Consider the following 20,660-nt stretch of genomic DNA (forward strand, 5'->3'; position numbering starts at 1 on the left):
AAACCCAAAACAAGTCACATTGTCTAGTATTAGTCAGTTAGAGAATCCCATTCCTAATCAACCCCATGGAATCGGACCCATCTTTTCGATGGGCGTTTTCTCCCGACACTTAGGGCAACCGCTTGTTCTTCTCCTTTGCACAAAGAATGCGGTCTTCCACAAGTACCTGAAACCAGTAGGCTGTAATACGCGTACAAACGAATGCACATGCCTCGCAAACGGGGAACGACCTCTGAGACAAGTTGCTTGTTCAGCAAATACCTTTTTCTCCAATGTGAACTTTGCAGTGTACCACCCCTTGTCTCTAGGCGAGCAGAGCTATGTGACTTTATTATTATATAAAACACTTTAAACATATTATTAGCCATTCCCCCCTCTCTCTCTCTCTCTCTCTCTCTCTCTCTCTCTCTCTCTCTCTCTCTCTCTCTCTCTCTCTATATATATATATATACTATGATATATATATATATATATATATATATATATATATATATAAATTAAGCTACACATGTCCTTCAATATCCAATTCGCTCTACCTTAGAAATAACATATTTTCATATATGTTAACTGAAGAGTTTATTTATTGGCTGATTATAATAAGGTCGTATTTTATTCCCTTCTACATTAGGGACCAGGAGTCAGTCACATCTTTTTCTCTTTTGGGCAGTACTATATATTACAGTAATACTGTGAAACTCAGGGAATTCGTGAAACCACCAATTTACTTCGGGACATTTCGTTTACTACACTGTTTCGAAGTGTCGAATACTAGGCCCTCTGGGATCAAATGTTCCTGAGTGAATTGGTGATTGCACGAATTCTCTGAAACCTTCAGTGATTTCGAAGGAATCCCTGAAGGTTTTTCACAGTCTCACTGTAACATGTACACTGAGGAGCGAATAACATACAATGTTCCACTTTCGTGAAGTAATTGAAATGTAATTAGTCTTGATCAGGATTTAAGTGGGAAAAAATGCAGTTATTCCATGCCGCAAGCTCAACTATTAATAGTTACAATTGCCCAACAATTTTTAATTAAATAAAGCCAGCTCAGCTGCAGTTACTACATCATCCAACCCTGCTCTGGATTTATCCACTGAAAAAGGCCATTTATGTATACACATACATACACGCTTACACACACATTTATATATATAATTATACATATATGTTATATATATAGATATATATATATATCATATATATATATATATATATATCTATATATATATATATATATATTATATAGATATAATACACGCACACACATATACATATATATATATATATGTATATATATATATATATATATATATATATATATATGTATATATATATACATATATATATATATATATATATATATATATATATATATATATTATATTTATATATAAATATCTATATATATATGTATATATATGTTATATAATATATATAATATATTATATATATATATATATATATATATATATATATATATATATATATATTATATATATATATATATATAAAGTGGCTACATGAAATCTTTGTTTTTGGCTTATGTTTACAAATAGGTTGTTTGAAAAGAGGTAGTTGGCTCTTCATATTATCCCTTCATTCTCTAACGGCCAACCAGCTAATCGCCTAGAGCACAACCGCTACTTAGAAGATCTAGGGATCCAGTCGAATTCTGGAGCGCACTTTGAATCGATACCACCTCATCTCCAACGCGACAAATGCGGTTTTTGAGGACAGACGCATCATTATTCACTGCGACTTTTTTTTTTTTTTTTTTTTTTTAAATATATTCTCATATATCAGGCCACAACAGCCCTTGATATCGAATTCACTTTATGGGAATAAGTAACTGCACCCAAGAGGAATTGTATGTGACAATTACACTACACTCATGGTGATTGGCCTGTTCAAAAAGTGTGTGAAAAGATATAAGCAAAATAAGTTAAAAGATTGTCTATATATATATATATATATATATATATATATATATATATATATATATATACATATATATGTATATATAGTATATATATATATATATATATATATATATATAGTGAAAATAAATAAGTAAAAAAAGCAAAGCGAGATATTGTTTATATATATATATATATATAAATATATATATATATATATATATATATATATATATATATATATATATATATATATATATATATATATATATATATATGTATATATTTATATATATATAATGTGTGTTTGTGTGCATGTGCTTTTTTAAGAATACTACCATTTTCTATCGTTATGAAGCTACAGGTTCATAAAAAACATTCTTCCTAAGTATCAACACAAAGGCGTTATTCACATACGACTACGAATAACACCTCCCTGTCCCTGTTGGACTGAGCCTTATATACATTTTTAACCAAGAATAAATAAATTTCCAGACTCATACTCCATTCTTTTGACAAATGACGAGCCGATATTATGTAATGCTGTTGAATAAACCCTGTGTTCTCTCTGTGTGGGGCGTCTCGGTCGATGCAAGTCTCGCGGATACATTTTTCATGCTGAATATAATATTTGCCTTATATTTATGCGACAAAAAATAAAAAAGCTGATTCTTTTAGAAAAGTGACTGGAATGCCTAGAGAGAGAGAGAGAGAGAGAGAGAGAGAGAGAGAGAAAATAATTCATTTATATATACAGTTATATATAACTTTTATTTGCAAAACTTCTCTCTCTCACACAAATGCAAATGAATACACATATATAAATAAAAAAATATATATGTGTATTATATATAGAAGATATATTATTTATATATGTATATATATATATATATATATATATTATATATATATATTATATAATATAATATATACACACACACACACTTATATATATATATATATATATATATATAATATATCTATATATATGCACACACACACACACACACACACACATCATATATATATATATATAATATATATATATATATATATATATATATTATATATATAAGCTTGTGTGTATGCGTCCGCATGCGCGTCCGGGATGCAGATGACACACGACAGACCGATCAAATTGATTAATACTCGAACCTGTGGCTTTCAATCAAGGCTCTCCTGGGACCCGTGATCGAAGTAATATATCCGTCAGACAAGCGGAGCGGCGCTGAAGCAAATCCAAGTTGGAAGTTGGAATATACTGCATTTATGAGACGTCAAGGTGTTCTTCCTCCTCAAACGCACGCCAGGGTTCTCTCTCTCTCTCTCTCTCTCGTGTGATGCTTCTATATTGCCCCAAAATGGAGTCAAAAAAGGGGTTTGGTCAAAAAAGGGAATTGAATAGGTACCTCATGTTTTACTTCACAGAATCAAAGAGAATGTCTGGCTCTCTCTCTCTCTCTCTCTCTCTCTCTCTCTCTCTCTCTATTGTTCCCCAAGTTGAGTCAAAAAAGGGATTGGTCAAAAAAAGGGAATTGAATAGGTACCTCCTATTTTACTTCTCAGAATCCAAGAGAATGTCTGGGCTCTCTCTCTCTCTCTCTCTCTCTCTCTCTCTCTCTCTCTCTCGTTGTTTGTTGTATCTAAAGTCCCCTAAATTGAATAAAAAAAGGGAACTGAATATTTTACTTCCCAGAATCCAAGAGAATTCTCGCGTGTGAAAATCGCAGTTCGATCAGGTTCTCAACTTATGATTCTAGAAACAGAAGGAGCATGAAATACTTACGGCCCGTTAACAATTCTTTTAGAAATAAATAGACTGGAAAATGATACTAAAGAAATGAGCCTATGACGAATAATTTGCCTGATTCTTCAATACCTTCCCGCGTTCCTAACCATTACATGCTGAGATATAAGGAGATGCTAAAGGTACCTATTGTTTGATGATTGGTTTTTTTTTTTAGGACAATCATAGAGAATGTGATCCAAATACATCGGAAACGATGAATAACGGGGATTTATTATCATGAGCTCCTGGTCCAAGGAGGGTTAGTGACAATGGCATAACGCTGCGTATCATTTTTACTGCCTACTGATTTTTGAAGTGGGATGAAATTGTCCCTGTACCTAAATAGCAGAACCATGTAGAGTCTTCCTCACAAGCTAGCAATAGACAAAATGACTTTCTTTACTATTGGTTTGGTTCTGAGATAAACGTATTTGTTTGTTTGTATTTGTGGAGAGAGAGAGAGAGAGAGAGAGAGAGAGAGAGAGAGAGAGAGAGAGAGAGAAAACTGAAGCAAGGATAAAGATCTTCGAATAAAAAGAAAAGAACGTCTTAAACAGAGAGAGAGAGAGAGAGAGAGAGAGAGAGAGAGAGAGAGAGCTGAAGCAAGGATAAAGATCTTCAAATAAAAAGAAAAGAAAGTCTTAAACAGAGAGAGAGAGAGAGAGAGAGAGAGAGATAGTAGGCATACGCGCCACTACGTCTGGAAACTCAAACCATTACAAACGCTCCATATACCGAACTGCACGACGAATCTTGGCGTCAAGCTTTTCGCTTAAGGGGAAGCATAACTGCAGTTATCGGGGATCCAGAAGATTCGTGCTTCCAGATACGGGAATGGAATGTACCCTACCAGATTTTTCCACTACGCTTATTTTTTTTTTTAATGTGTGTTATTTGGACGATACCGGTGAACGCCAGGTTCAAAAGAAAAATGATTGTTTTGTCCCCTCAAATAATGACAGCGAGAGTCCTTCGTAAAAATAATGACCTTAATCAGAAAGTGGATGGTACGACGCAATCCAGTCTGTGTTCTTTGAAAAACTTTCTCACCAACTCCTCATTATATTTTTCGAGACGAAGCGGTACTGAAAAAGATAGAATTGTTTCATTCATATAAAGGGCAACCCGGGAACGTTCTCGACCATCAGTTTAATTTATCGGATAAGAGACGAGATCTGTTTACCATGTTGCGAGAGCTTTCAAAGGACTATTTCCAACTGCTAATTATCATTTCTTGGAATAAACCCTGGAGAGAACGGTCCCGATAAACACCTTGCAGAGAGGACCCTGAGAAGGCTACAGAAAATGGACCCTGCAAGCAATAATTGCAGCTGAAGGCAGACAATAATTGTAGGTGAAGAAACCAATGCCACAAAAGTGTAAGAATGCTTGAAGGGCAAGAACTAAAAAAAAAAAACGTTCCTGCAGGGAACTGACCCTTATGCATGGGGACAAAGAGTGAAGTAATGGCTATTATTGAACGCACCCTACTGACTGTACAAACGTTATAGGTGTCCGGGGGGAGGACAAGGGACAATCAGGGTATAACTGACCAACACTGGAAGGTTCGTTAGTGCGTTGCCAGAGGAATAATAATAGACCCTTGCGCGACGACCCTTTCTGTATCTCGAATGTTTATTCATGGTCTCTTCTGTCGCAGCGTCGGAAATTCAATTAAAAGGCTGGAGCGGGTTATTTTTTCTTAGATGTGTCATAGACGAGAATTGCTCCCTCTCTCTCTCTCTCTCTCTCTCTCTCTCTCTCTCTCTCTCTGAATATTATTAATCCGGAAAGAAGAAAAACGGCTATGACAATCTGAGGGGAAATTCAATGAAGGGTGAAAGCAGCTCACAAAGACAGACGGCATCAGGCGCCTACCTCTGGTTCCCCGGATGAAACCGATCCTCGGGATGGGTTAACAAGTCTTTGAGACGTCCTAATCCTCGTCACTCCGGAGATAGTCATCATTGTGACGTCACGATGACAGAAGAACCACAAATTAGTTAGTTTGCTTTGTACACTCGACAAGAAAACTGAAGATACAGTTTTCATTAGCTTTTGTTCATCCAAATTCCCATTTGTTTTCACTGAAAAGACACAATATCGTTGAATTTACTCTAGAATATGCAAATATACTGCAAATTATATCATATATGTTAAAACTGCAAAACAAACCGTTCAGATACTTAAAAACACGATATATGTCCGAAGTAATTGGAATTTCTAAGATGGATTCGTTCATAGAGATCTGGTAGATAGAATGTGAATTTCTGATTTTAGCACTATGTATCACGACGACAATATTTACTCGTTTTGCTGCATGAACGGGGATATATTGCATCATCGTAAGTGGTGAATGCACTTATTTTAGTTTCTATAAACTTATGTTTGTATTCCAAAGCGATTAAAGTTAGCTGACGTCAATGGCACTCAATGTTGCGACGGCTAAGGTAGATTGAGCAAATCTAGTTGCATCCGCAAGAGCGTTTTCTATGATGTGAGGAGGAGCCCTACAACTTCGAGCGGGAAAGCGCAAGTCACTGGATACTGGCTAACGCAACGGATTTCACACACTGATTACTTTGACGTTGACATGGATCGAATGCTAGTTGCTGTTTACAAAGCTACTGTCTTTAAACATAAATCTTAATCAAGATTAAAGTAGCATGTCAGCTCAAAGATTTTCTGGCTATATGCTCCCATTACAAAGCAGTTCGTAGTAGCCTACAGCCCTACACGACTGCATTTCTTTGCCGCGAGGCTGAAAGATCTCCCACGATATAAAACTTTAATTGCCTGTGCAATACATATTGAGTTATTTGTGGTAATAAATATTTTTACTTAACACGGCTTTTTTCGTGAATTTGTGGATGAAACCCGATGTCTAAAATTTTCCACGTCTTTATATAATCTTTGAATGCTACGGCAACTGTCGAATGTAATCAAGATTAGGGTGTGAATTCCTTAGAGAATTCACTTGAATATTATGATCCTTCAAATTTTATCTAACATAGTGCAGCACGATCTTGGCAATCATATCATATCGCGCAAGCATAGGTCTATCGATAGAGATACTTAATTCATTATATTTTCTTCTGCCTTACCCCTGTCACAAGTCCGTCACCAGTACTATAATTCTCTCTCTCTCTCTCTCTCTCTCTCTCTCCCAAAGAAAATATAATGAAATTAAGTAGTTATAAATAGGCCTAAGATTTCACATGAGCAGATTTTGCTCCCCTCTCTCTCTCTCTCTCTCTCTCTCTCTACTTTTAAAACGCATTTGAAAAAATATCATCACTCAATCTCTCAAAGTAAATATAATGAATTAAGTATCTCTATAGATAGGCCTATGCTCTCTCTCTCTCTCTCTCTCTCTCTCTCTCTCTCTCTCTCTCTCTCTCTCTCTCTCTCCCCACTTTTGAAACATTTGAAAAAATATAATGAATTAAGTATCTCTATCGATAGGCCTATGCTTGCGCGCTCTCTCTCTCTATCGTCATAATATTTCATTCTTCACTGTATTAGACCGGCAGCCCGGACCATTGAGATACAACGAACGAGATACCGAATGTAACCCCTACTGGTAGTTAGGAGTAGACTTGTAAACTGTGAAACTGACCGTCTGCCGAAAATATATGGGTGGCTTACTTAACAAGCACCACTAATTGCTCGTTAGATTTTGGGTCTAGATCCAATATATGAGATACCAGATGAAACTAATATATAATATATCTGCAGACTCTACTGATTATAGAATGACCAGTGACAGACATTTTGAAGGGTGGGTTCCCCCTGACAGACGCACTGAAAAGGGGGGGTTAATTGGATCTAGATCCAACTTAGGAGATACCGAGTAAAATTTACACTACAATAGCACTGCACATCCTAGAATACTGTGGTGGTAATGCAGACGTTTTAGTGGGTGGTTACCCTGACAGGACGCCCCACAACGAGTGGGGAGGGGGAGGCAGGATCTGCATCCAACATTGGAGATACCAAGTAAAATTTGTACTACAATACACTGCACATCCTAGGAATGCTGTGATGGTAATACCAGGACATATTAGTGAGTGGTTACCCCTGACAGACACCCCACAATGAGTGGGGAGGGGGAGGGGGAGACAGGATTTGCATCTAGCATGGAGATACCAAGTCAAATCTGTACTACAATAGTTCTGCACATCCTAGAGTACTGTGGTGGTAATACCAGACATTGTAGTGGGTAGTTACCCCCTGACAGACACCCCACAACGAGTGGGGGGGAAGGGGGAAGGGGAGGGGGAGGCAGGATCTGCATCCAACATCGGAGACACCAAGTAAAATTTGTACTACAATAGCACTTGCACATCCTAGAATGCTGTGATGGTAATACCAGACATATTAGTGAGTGGTTACCCCCTGACAGACACCCCACAATGAGTGGGGAGGGGGAGGGGGAGACAGGGACGGCATCCAACATTGGAGATACCAAGTAAAATTTGTACTACAATAGCACTTCATATCCTAGAATGCTGTGATGGTAATGACAGACATTTTAGTGGGTGGTTTCCCCTGACAGACACACCCTAACAGGTGGGCAGGGGGAAGGGCAAGCCCTGATAATGAATGTCTAGATTAGTATAGTGGGCTACTATTGACCCGTATTATACATTATCGTGATATATTTAATAAATATTTTTATCCTTTGTATTTATCTAACACAGTGTTTCCCAACCTTTGACATTTGAGGAACCCCTGAGACAATTTTCCTCATCCCAAGGAACCCCAATACACACGCACACACACACGCACACACACACCTTATTATATATATATATATATATATATATATATATATATATATATATATATATATATATATGTGTGTGTGTGTGTGTGGTGTGTGTGTGTGTGTGTGTGTGTGTGTGTAAGCATTTGCATTAATTACCTCGCACGATATGTTACGATAAAATAAATTATAGGACTACGATTTCTCACGACATGTTTAACGAAAAATATATACTTATAAATAACAAATAATTAAATAAAACATGAATTCGTACGGAACACCTGGCGATCGTTCACGGAACCCTAAGGTTCCACGGAACCCCGGTTGACGATGGCTGATCTAACACAAAAATAATTTATTTGTTTCATATAATAATTCAGTCATATTATTATTTTTGTCAAGCAAGCAACTAACTTCAATTATATATAGTAGGGGAGCCGGGGCTAGTTGGCTACAGGGGTAAGTTGGCATACTCAACATGACTTTAAAGTTTACCAATAGGATGACTGCAATACATATACTGTGTAATTGCCACGTGGTTTTCTCAATTACCAGCAAAATTCTATAGAGATAGAAGGTAGGAGCTCGAATTTATGAGATAATTCTTTATTTTGATGGTAGTAAGTAAATATTTTAATCTTTCTGTTATTTGCTATAACATCTATACATTCATAAAGATTAGTTTTCAATGATAGCATAGTTTTCTTTATGGTTTAAAGATTCTATAGCATTAAAATGATTAATTCAAGGTTTCTTGGTGTGGACTGGTAATCGTTTTTGTACCAAATGGTAGGGATGGGCAAGTTGGCTCAAAAAAAATGGGGCAAGTTGGCACACGTTATTTGATAGCAATAGTAAGCCTATTTATTTATAATAATTTACGTTTTGTTTCTGGATTTTTGGAAGGATAATGAGATTAGTGTCCTATCATTTCTCCACATTGTTCTCACAAGTTGCAGCCCCTGGATTTTAGTGTTTATAGACATCTGAAGAAAATGTGTTAACAGGACATGTGATTCGTGGATGACTGGTAATCCGGGATCAAGTATGCCCATCTGTGACATTCCTGGTAAAGTTTCCTCGACTTTACCTCTAGCTGTCACTTATTCTGATGTTTTCAATTATTTTAGGATTGATGGAATTTCAACTCTGAATTACAGGACTATTTCAAGATTTTGTTTGATTTTACGGGTGGATATGTAACAGATTGAGAGATGTCCGAAAAGACACATGGCTTCAGATCAGTCATCAGCGTGATACAGAGTTTTAAAGAACTGCTCTTGTTGATCCAGAAAGAAAGCTCAGCTGAAGAGAGCCTGTGTTTGGGTAAGCCAGGAGAAGTGTGGGTCCAGTGCAGGGCATGTAACATGTGGGACATGAAGACTATGACGAGGATTTATTTCACACCTGCCACAATTACAACTAGATGATGAATCTGAAGTAATACTAATGCCTTATATTTTGTATTTTGGAAATTCAGAGGGTATTTTTGCTATTTGATTTAAATGCAATGTATTAATTTTCTTTTAATATCAATGTGCCAACTTACCCCATAATGTGTGACAACTTACCCCGTGGGCAAGTGGCACGAAAAGTTATTTTTTTTTCTAAAGCTTATTGATCTTATGTTGAAAGCAAACAACATTGATTTTGCTCTGTGATAAAGACGGAATGTTAATATTTTTCAATGGCGGTAAGAATTTTGCAACAAGTTTGTTTTTATATCGCAATGACCAAAATTGGTAAAAAAGTTGTGCCAACTAGCCCCGGTCTCCCCTACTCGCTTAGCTTTGTTTACGATATGAAAATTAATGTAGCGGTGGTTGGAAGACTGACACTATAAAGTAGCATATAAGTTTCTTATCATTATTAGAGTTATTGCTGTTAAAATGTCTATGTACAACATTTGTTAAATAGAGTTACGCACCCATTAAATAGATAGTAATACATATGTAATATATACGCTATAGTCAGGTACAGATCATAATAATTGTGCTACAGCCTACTCGTTTGTTTTATCGAAGCAGGACTACCTTCTTTTTGGTTTCACTGACTTTCATGCTAATTAAACTCATGGATACATTTTTGTATTATCAGTTTTATGAATGAATATTGTTGTTACTATAGTCGATTTTTTTTCGGCTGGCGTAAAATTCGTCAGACATAATACACCTGGCTGAGGAAGGACACAGAGGATCTCTGTTTTTTAAACAATATCTCTACACACCAAGTTTTTATTTCGAACATTTTCCATTCTCTCAAGAAGATTATGAATATAAATACAAGAGCAAACTAGACAAAAAAAAAAAATAATAATCACCTTGTATTAATGTAAAGAAAACAAGAGAAATGAAAAATTAGTGCGATTGTCAATTTTTTCTATCGTTAATGTTTAATGAGTCAGTGTTTAGCGAATTGTTAGGGTTTAGTGAGTATGCGTTTCGTGAATGTTTATGAGTTAAGTGTTTGATGAATGTTTAGGTTTAGTGACTGTTTAATGTGTCAGTATTCAGTGAATGTTTACTGAGTCTTTAGGGGATTTAGTGAATGTTTTGTGAATGTTATTGAATGTTTATTGTGTAAGTATTCAGTGAATGTTTTGTCTTAAGGGTTTAAGTAAATGTTTTTGTGAATGTTAAGTGAACGTTTAGTGAACGTCTTGTGAATGGTAGTGTTTAGTGAATATTTAGTGTGTAAGTATTCAGTTGAGTGTTTAGGGTTTTAGTGAAAGTTTTGCGAATTTTAAGTGAGCGTTTAGTGAATGTCTTGTGAATGTTAGTGTTTAGCAAATTTTTAGTATGTAAGTGTTTATTAAGTTTTTAATGAGTGGATGTTCATTCACTGTTTAGTATTTAATAAGTATTTAGGTTTGGGTAGCATTTAGTATTTAATGAGTGTTTGGGGTTTAGTGAATGTTTTAGTGTTTAATTAATGTTTAGGATTAAGTGAGTGTTTAGTGAATGTTTACTGAGTGTTTGGGGTATAATGAATATTTAGTAAATTTAGTATTTCAAGTGTTTAGTGAGCATTTAGTGTATAGTGAGTGCCTAGTGAGTGTTGGGTATTCAGAGTGTTTATTGAGAGTGTGTGAGTGTATGTTAAGGGTGTGTGTGTGTATATAGAGAATGTATGCAAGTGTGAGTGCTTACTGAGTAAGTGCATTGTGAGTGTTGGTGGTTAGTGATTGTACATTACTGTTTAGTTAGTGCTTCGCTACCATATGCAAAGAAAGTCCTGTATTTACACAGGAACCATTTATGATTGACACTGCTTAGATCCAAGAGCAGATGCTTAGGCCTGACCACAATGGTTGGAGTGCTTAGGTGTGTTTTCGTAAGGTAATTTTTCTCTGTGAATTGGGTCGAATAAAAATAATAATAATAATAATATAATAATAATAATAATAATAATAATAATAATAATAAGTGGTACGAGCACCCAACCTGAAGGAGTGATAGAAAACGATCAGGCAAAGATCCTCTGGGACTATGGTATCAGAACGGATAGGGTGATACGTGCAAACAGACCAGACGTGACGTTGATTGACAAAGTCAAGAAGAAAAAAGTATCACTCATTGATGTCGCAATACCATGGGACACCAGAGTTGAAGAGAAAGAGAGGGAAAAAAATGGATAAGTTATCAAGATCTGAAATAGAAATAAGAACGATATGGGATATGCCAAGTGGAAATCGTACCCATAATCATAGGAGCACTAGGCACGATCCCAAGATCCCTGAAAAGGAATCTAGAAAAACTAGAGGCTGAAGTAGCTCCGGACTGATGCAGAGAGTGTGATCCTAGAAACGGCACACATAGTAAGAAAAGTGATGGACTCCTAAGGAGGCAGGATGCAACCCGGAACCCCACACTATAAATACCACCCAGTCGAATTGGAGGACTGTGATAGAGCAAAAAAAAAAAAAAAAAATAATAATAATAATAAAGAAGTCACTCTCGGCCGGGAGATCGCTACTCCAGTGATTGACGCCCTATGCCTTGCACACAGCTGACTTATTTGCACATTCGGTTGTCAAATTCTTATGACTGTTGGAGACGCATTATAAATCATATTAACAATGGTAAATGCATTGAAACAAACGTGAGGGATATAATATGATGTTAGTGCCTGTTCTACTGGATATAATGAACAAATAAAGAAAAAAAATATTTCCAGGGAGAAAATTAGCCGAATAATGGTCGTCAAAGCCAGCATCGATAGAATGTATTGAAACACTTACATAGGCTGCCTGTGGTGCGTGCCGGCGGGAAGTTAAGAGACAAACGCACTCCGCTGGCTTTAAACATCAAATTGTGTATCATTTTTATTTAAGTTTAGATTTTCTTCCCTGAATTATATATGGTACCTGATACTTGGTTGTGATAGTGTACAGATAAATTTGAGTGAGGCCGGCCGATAATAAGTGGACTATTAGATAACTGAACATGATATTGATAGGCCAACTTAATTTGGGAGTCAGGAGCTCCAATTTGTATGATCGTCAACTTCGGGAGGGGGAATAAAATGGGGGAAAATGTTTTAATCTTTATAGTTAGCTTATCCTGAACAATTCATTCACATTTCCGTTTCTAGTAATTATTTGTGTTGTGATACATCATCTCTTTGTGAATGTGCGGGTGTTGAAACGGCTCTTTATGATGGGACTTTGGTCTTAATATCAATCGAATTCCCATATCCGATCAAAATTTCATTTCATCCACACGAACCAACAGCAACTAAAGAACAATTCAGTATGGTAAGACACGTTGGGCTACGAACCACGACATGGCTGCAGTGTCTTAACCATAGCAAGAAAAGAAAATGACCAGACGCTATTAAAGCGAGAATACTTATCTTACATTTCTTTTTTTAGAGAACTGAGAGTGGCACCATATGACTGGTTTAATTATTGGCACAATATGACTGGTTTAGTTATTCAAAAATGGGTCAGCACACATACTTGCAGCTGTTGCCAATTGTGACCCCCTCCCATTCAGATAAAATACTTTGTGTGAAGTAATAACTCCAAACCAAAGGTAGTGCTAATATTAATAGTATATAGTATATATATATATATATATATATATATATATATATATATATATATATATATAATATATATGTGTGTGTGTGTGTGTGTGTGTGTGTGTGTGTGTGTAAACTATAGAAAGTAGACCAAGTCTAGTAAGTGTCACACATAGTATTTATATAGATGTGATGGAATTAATGAAGTGAAATATTCCATACTTTAATAGGAATTTTAAAAAATAACTCCGGCAGTAATTCTTATCCTGAAACATCACAATATTTCTTGAATTTTTTTGCCTTTTTACATTTTATCAGGCTCACGATTTTCAGATACTTACCATATTTCTAATATTAATATTGCCTATGATAGATTTTGAAATATTTCAAGGTGTCCCACCTCTCCCTTCCAATCGTAGGTTATGTCTGTGAAGGGGTAACCACCCACTAAAATGTCTGGCATTACCATCACAGCATTCTAGGATATGAAGCGCTATTGTGGTACAAATTTTACTTTATATCTCCAATGTTGGATGTAGATCCTGTCTCCCCCTCCCTCTCCCCCTCCCTACTCGTTGTGGGGTGTCTGCCAGTAGGGTACCACCCTTAAAATGTCTGTCATTACCACCACAGTACTCTAGGATGTGCAGTGCTATTGTAGTACAAATTATACTTGGTATCTCCAATGTTGGATGCAGATCCTGGCTCCCCCTCACCCCCACCCTCCTAAGTCGTTGTGGGGTGTCTGTCAGGGGGAAACCACCCACTAAAATATGTCATTACCACCGCAGTACTCTGAGATGTGCAGTGCTATTGTAGTACAAATTTTACTTGGCATCTCCAATGTTGGATGCAGTTCCTGGCTCCCCCTCCCCCTCCCCCCCACTTGTTGTGGGGTGCCTGTCAGGGGGTAACTACCCACTAAAATATCTGTCATTACCACTGCAGTACTCTAGGAAGTGCAGTGCTATTGTAGTACAAATTTTACTTGGCACTATGATGTTGGATGGAGATCCTGTCTCCCCCTCTTCCTTCCCCCTCCTCCTCTCGTTGTGCCTGCCTGTCAGATGGGTTACTACCCTACCCACTAAAATGTCAAAACCATCACAGCATTCTAGGATGTGCAGTGCTATTGTAGTGTAAATTTTATTTTACTTGGTATCTCCAATGTTGGATGCAGATCCTGCCTCCCCCTCCCCACTCGTTGTGGGGCGTCTGTCAGGGGTAACCACCCACTAAAACGTCTGTCATTACCACCACAGTATTCTAGGATGTGCAGTGCTATTGTAGTGTAAATTTTTACTCGGTATCTCCTAAGTTGGATCTAGATCCAATTAACCCCCCCCCCTTTTCAGTGCGTCTGTCAGGGGGAACCCACCCTTCAAAATGTCTGTCCTGTCATTCTATAATCACAGAGTCTGCAGATATATTATATCTTAGTTTCATCCTGGTATCTCATATATTGGATCTAGACCCCAAAATCTAACGAGCAATTAGTGGTGCTTGTTAAGTAAGCCACCCATATATTTTCGCAGACGGGTCAGTTTTTCACACATTAGTTTTTAAAAACAAGTCTACTCCTAAATACCAGTAGGGGTTAGCAGTCGGTATCTCGTTTCATTGTATCTCACGGTCCGGCTGCCCGCTCTATTTGTTTCCTCACGATTTCCACAAGTACTGCCCAATTTTAAAAACCATTTCTCTCACTGTTTGATCCGTCTTTAATTACGTATGAATTTTACGTCAGTTTAGTGTCAAACATTACTTTATAAAATAAGTTTTTCACAGTAGGTTGTAAAAAACAAAGGATGATCGATATTCTACCCTGAAACTGACGTTACCACCAAACCACCTTAACGAATAATATAAGAGCCTGTTTCTACATTCAAGTATAAATGATTATAGGACCTCAACAGAATCTTTTGTGTAAAGTTGATGGAAATCTAGAAAGCAACAACGCTATGATTTTGAAGCTCGCCCCCTTTCAAAGAGTTGCCAGGTGTGGCATTATTGAACATATAATGTCCGAAGATTTTAAAAAACTGTATCTAATTTCTTGCCGAGTGTACACAGGAGGGTAAATGGGATAGTGCTGCCCGTAGGTTTCCCCGTCCCCCCTCTTTTCTCTCCCCCCCCCTCCCCTCCCCTCCCTTTCACTCTCCCCCTAACCCTTCCACCCACCCTCCTTCCATTAACCCTCCCTATCCCATCCCACCTTCCCCTCTCTCCACCCTCCCAACCCAATACCGTTCCCACCTCCCCTCCCCTACCCTACCCATCCCACTCCCCTCTCCCTACCTATCCCATCCCTCCCACTCCCCTCTCCTTCCCCCTCCCCCCCTCCCCCAACCTATACCCTTCCCACCTCCCCCCTCCCCTCCCTACCCTATACCCAATCCCTCTCCCCTTTCTTACCTCCCCTCCCCCTACCTATCCCATCCCACTCCCCTTCCCACCTCCCCTCTCCTCCACCTCCCAATCCATACTCTTCCTACCTCCCCTCCCATACCTATCACATCCTCCATTCCCATGCCACTTCCTTCCACCTCCCTTCCTCCTACCTATCCCCATCCCACTTCCCCTCCCCCTATCCTACCCATCCCACAATGTTCACACAAAAATCTGGCCAGTGTTCAACTGGTAGAACAGCAGGACCAGGGCAAGCACGAGGATATCAGTGACATGAGAGAGAGAGAGAGAGAGAAAGAGAGAGAGAGAGAGAGAGAGTAGAGAGAGAGAGAGATTATTTTCCCGACTACGTGATGAATAAGTAATCGCGAGTCTTTTGACGATGACAAAATCACGAGAAGGATTTGTCAGAAACGGCTTTCGCAACTCGGCTTCACGAGTGTCCTGTTTCACTAATTGGAAAGTACAAGAGCACTTTATTTCTCTCTCTTATATATATATATATATATATATATATATATTTTATATTATATATATTAGTAATATATAATATAGATATATATATATATCTATATATATATATATATATGTATTAAAAGAGCGAGAAAATAGCAGAAAATCTTAATTAAACCCCAACTTGGAGGAATAACCACCTTTAATCAAGCGTGTTATATACATATATATATATATATATATATATATGTATATATATATATATATATATATACATATCTATATATCCTTAATAGCGAGAAAACAGCAGAAAATCCCAATTAAACCCACAATTGTGAGAATAACCACCTTTTAATCAAGCGCCACGTCTCCTTACCCTTTGCCTCTGGAGACCTGACCAAAGGACGTCACATATTGGGTGGGGGGGGGAGTAATGAAATGCCCGCCTGGGAGCAATAATTTGATATTGGCCAAATCAAAGTCCCTCATCAGGGGCTTATATATGACGGTGAGCCGTAACCCGGGAAAGCATCAAAGGACCCGGCAGAAATCCATCTGATGCTCAGGAACAGTGGTGGTTCTCGTAGTGAGTCGCAGCTTAAGTTGGAAGGTCTTGATATACGGGTACTATCGAGGGACAGTAGTAGTAGTAGTAGTAGTAGTAGTAGTAGTAGTAGATCTATGGACTAGGGGTCAAAGGGGCAGCAAAGAGTCCCTGTTAGGGATCAACAGGCAGCCGAGGGACATAGTTTAGTTAAAGAATTGACAAACTGGGTCAGTTTAGGTACTGAAGGTTCAGAAGCATTGGGTCTACGCTTCGTGATCGTAGAGAAAGTCGTGGGCCTCTGTTTATTGCACGTCAAAGGAGACAGTACTATAGTAGATTCACATCAACCGACGCTCCTGATTGGCTGTTGATAAGCCAATCACAGGGCTGGAACCTCTCAGTCTCTCTCGAGAGTTCACATGGGTAGGATCTATGTTTCATACATCCTGCCTATGTGAACTGTCGAGAGAGACTGAGAGTTTCCAGCCATGTGATTGGCTTATCAACAGCCAATCAGGAGCGTCGTAAGGGACTGATCTACAAATAGGATGTTCGGGTGATATGAATCTACTATAGTAGGTCTCGGTTTAGCTGTCAAAGACTGTAGTGGTTCTCGGCTAGGTGATCGAAACACGGCAGGTTTAGTGGTCAAGAAAGCAGTAGTGAGTCTCAGCTTACTGGATACAGGGACACTAGTGGGTCTCGGTAGATAAAGTAAAGAGATGGTAGAGGGTTGCGCTTTATTGATCAAAGGACATTAGTTGGTCTCGGTTTAGTTATCAGGGGAACATCAGTGGAATTCGGTTCAGGCAATACTCATAGTCCCTAATGCAGGTGTTGACCGATTATAGCTTTAGTTCTTGACCAAAGGTGAAGTAAGAGGTGGTTCTCAGTATGGCTCCGAAGGTGTAGTAGTGGTTCTAGATACAACATTAACCAGGCGCTATCCTTTTTTTTCTTTATTTGTTCAATAAGACATACTCAGCTCTAATAGTAACAGCTATTAATTGCGTATTATCACTTTCATTAGTAGGTATTTGCTACTACTACTACTACTACTACTACTACTACTACTACTACTAATAATAATAATAATAATAATAATAGTAATAATGATAAGAATCATTATTATACATTCCATTTCCCTGAGTCACTACTTTGGACCTCTGTACCCACCCCAGGGGAGGTGCTTTTAAGACGGCCCAAGCTGGTCTCTTTCCCACACAGAGAGAGAGAGAGAGAGAGAGAGAGAGAGAGAGAGAGAGGATCCTAGAATATTCCGGATGAAAATGGCAGAACACTTAATTTCCTTCTCGTATGTCACCCTCCAAGGAAAAGGATCCTATCGAATGACAATTAATGAGCAGATATAAAGAATAGACGGCGAGAGGAACACAGAGATACAGAAAATCTTTTTCTCAATGCTTGTCCATTGGTGTTATCAACGCATGCACGCGCTCTAATATAATCATATATACATATATATATATGTATATATATATATATATATATATATATATATATATATAATTACATATATATTTATAATATTTATTTATTTATTTATTTTCTTAGATGGTGATTGACACTGAAAGGGTATATCAAATTTTTCAGCAATTATACCATTATAAACACAGCACACACACACACACACACATATATATATATATATTATATATATATATAGTATATATATATATATATTATATATCTATATATATATATATATAGAAACTAGCAAACATATGCATACAAAAAGAATTAGGTATGAAAATTCGCAAAGTAACCAAGTCTACGGGCGTAACCAGCCTCGTTTCACGGGCGGAACTAGCTCCATTTCAGGGAATCACTTCTCACACCCACGCCCTTCGGAGAGGGGGGCGGGGGACGTAGGATCAAACCAAATTAAAGAAACATCTCAGGGCTCCCCACTACAGCCCTGCCAAGTTTCATGCCCATCGGACCGGCCGTTTGGCCGTGATTGAATGTAGACGGACGGACAGACATTACACCCATTAACCACCATTATAGTTAGATATTATAAAATAACATATATATATATATATATATATATATATATATATAATATGTTTTTTTATATATTATATATATATAATATATATATATATATATATATATAATATATATATATATATTCAAAGTACCTTATTGTTGAAGGGGAATGGCTCCCGTTATAGTGAGATATATATATATATTATATATATATATATATATATATATATATATATTAATATATATATATATATATATATATATATATATTCAAAATCACTTCTCACTGTTGATGGGTTAACACTGATTTAATATAAGTGTTAGATTTCATATGCTCCTTGATCTAAAGCTACATAAAAAGCCAGTTCATCATTTGCTGACTTTCGTAACGAGATCAATAATTACTCACCAGACATATGGGACGTAATCTTCTCGTTAATCGTTCACGAGAAATGACCTATGACCCATAAGGAAAATTACCCTTACCATATTTTATATACAAATTACGGAAAACACACGACTGCTATGAATAAGACTTGTAATAAATAATCCACAAAATAATTAACGAGAGGGAGGACGAACGCAACAATTACTCAGTTTTCAGGCAAATCTAGGTCATCGTAAGTTAAGCTCAGTGATTGCATTGGTATCACGTTCCTTCATGAATATGCAACATAATAATCGCTTTCAATTGAGCATGATTCGTATATTTACCTAGTAAAGTACCTGAATGCACGCATCACATGTACCTATATATATATATATATATATACTATATATATATATATATATATATATATATATATATATACACAAATACACACACACACCACACACACACACACACACACATATATATATATATATATATATATATATATATATATATATATATATAGTCCATTCCATTTTTAAATATTAATGTAAAGAGACATAATTCCGAGTTCATTACTTCTGTTTATAGAAAGCGGACATATACGGGCTAAGCCAATAACTACTATAGCTCTCGTCAATATTCTTTCAAACTTAATACCATCTACACCTTGGTCCATAGAGCTCTAAAATATTCTTCAACTTGGCAAATATTTCACAAAGAAATAGTCTTTTTATTCAAATTTTTCAAGAAAAACTCCTATCCACAAGATATAGTTCATAAAATCACCAATAAGTTATTAACACAATTTTTACAACCTCCAACAGTCAACTTTGATCTTCCTAAAAAATTATTCTATGCCTCAATCCCGTATTCTGACTCTTAATTCTCCTTAAATCTCACACGAATAATTGAACAAGAAATCCCCTGTCTTAACGTAAAACTTATCTCCAACAACCCATGTACAATACGATCATTTTTTAATTTCAAAGATCGCCTGCAGTCCTTCATGCGATCCAATGTGGTTTATAAATTCACATGCCCTGGATGTCCGGGCTCTTACGTTGGATCGACGCGGAGGTTACTGCAGGTCAGAAATTGCAGCCATTTGGGTTTTAGCTTTCGCACTGGCCAAAGAATCAAGCAGCCAGAATTTTCTAATATTAGAAATCATGCCACATTATGTTAAACCGAAGTCCTAAAACAACACGTCTCAATAATTGGTTATGTAAGGGACATAGATCACTTAACAACTTTAGAATCATTATATATTAAAAGACTGGTTCCCTATCTCAATAGTCATACTTCCTCAGCAACTTTGTATCTGGCATAGTTGTCGTCTGGCCTTGGACGCCATTGTATGT

General features: G+C 37.0%; 1 protein-coding gene and 1 long non-coding RNA gene across 2 annotated transcripts in view; one reads left to right on the plus strand and one right to left on the minus strand.

Annotated features, from left to right (window-relative positions):
- The window catches only part of LOC135202926 (uncharacterized), a 430,846-nt gene that overhangs the window by 203,455 nt on the left and 206,731 nt on the right, over positions 1-20,660 (minus strand). The window lies entirely within an intron of this gene.
- The window catches only part of LOC135202925 (long-chain-fatty-acid--CoA ligase 4-like), a 285,902-nt gene that overhangs the window by 31,504 nt on the left and 233,738 nt on the right, over positions 1-20,660 (plus strand). The gene's annotated exons all lie outside the window — the stretch shown is intronic.

This window comes from Macrobrachium nipponense, chromosome 33 (assembly GCF_015104395.2).
Source record: "Macrobrachium nipponense isolate FS-2020 chromosome 33, ASM1510439v2, whole genome shotgun sequence".
Lineage (NCBI taxonomy): Eukaryota > Metazoa > Arthropoda > Malacostraca > Decapoda > Palaemonidae > Macrobrachium > Macrobrachium nipponense.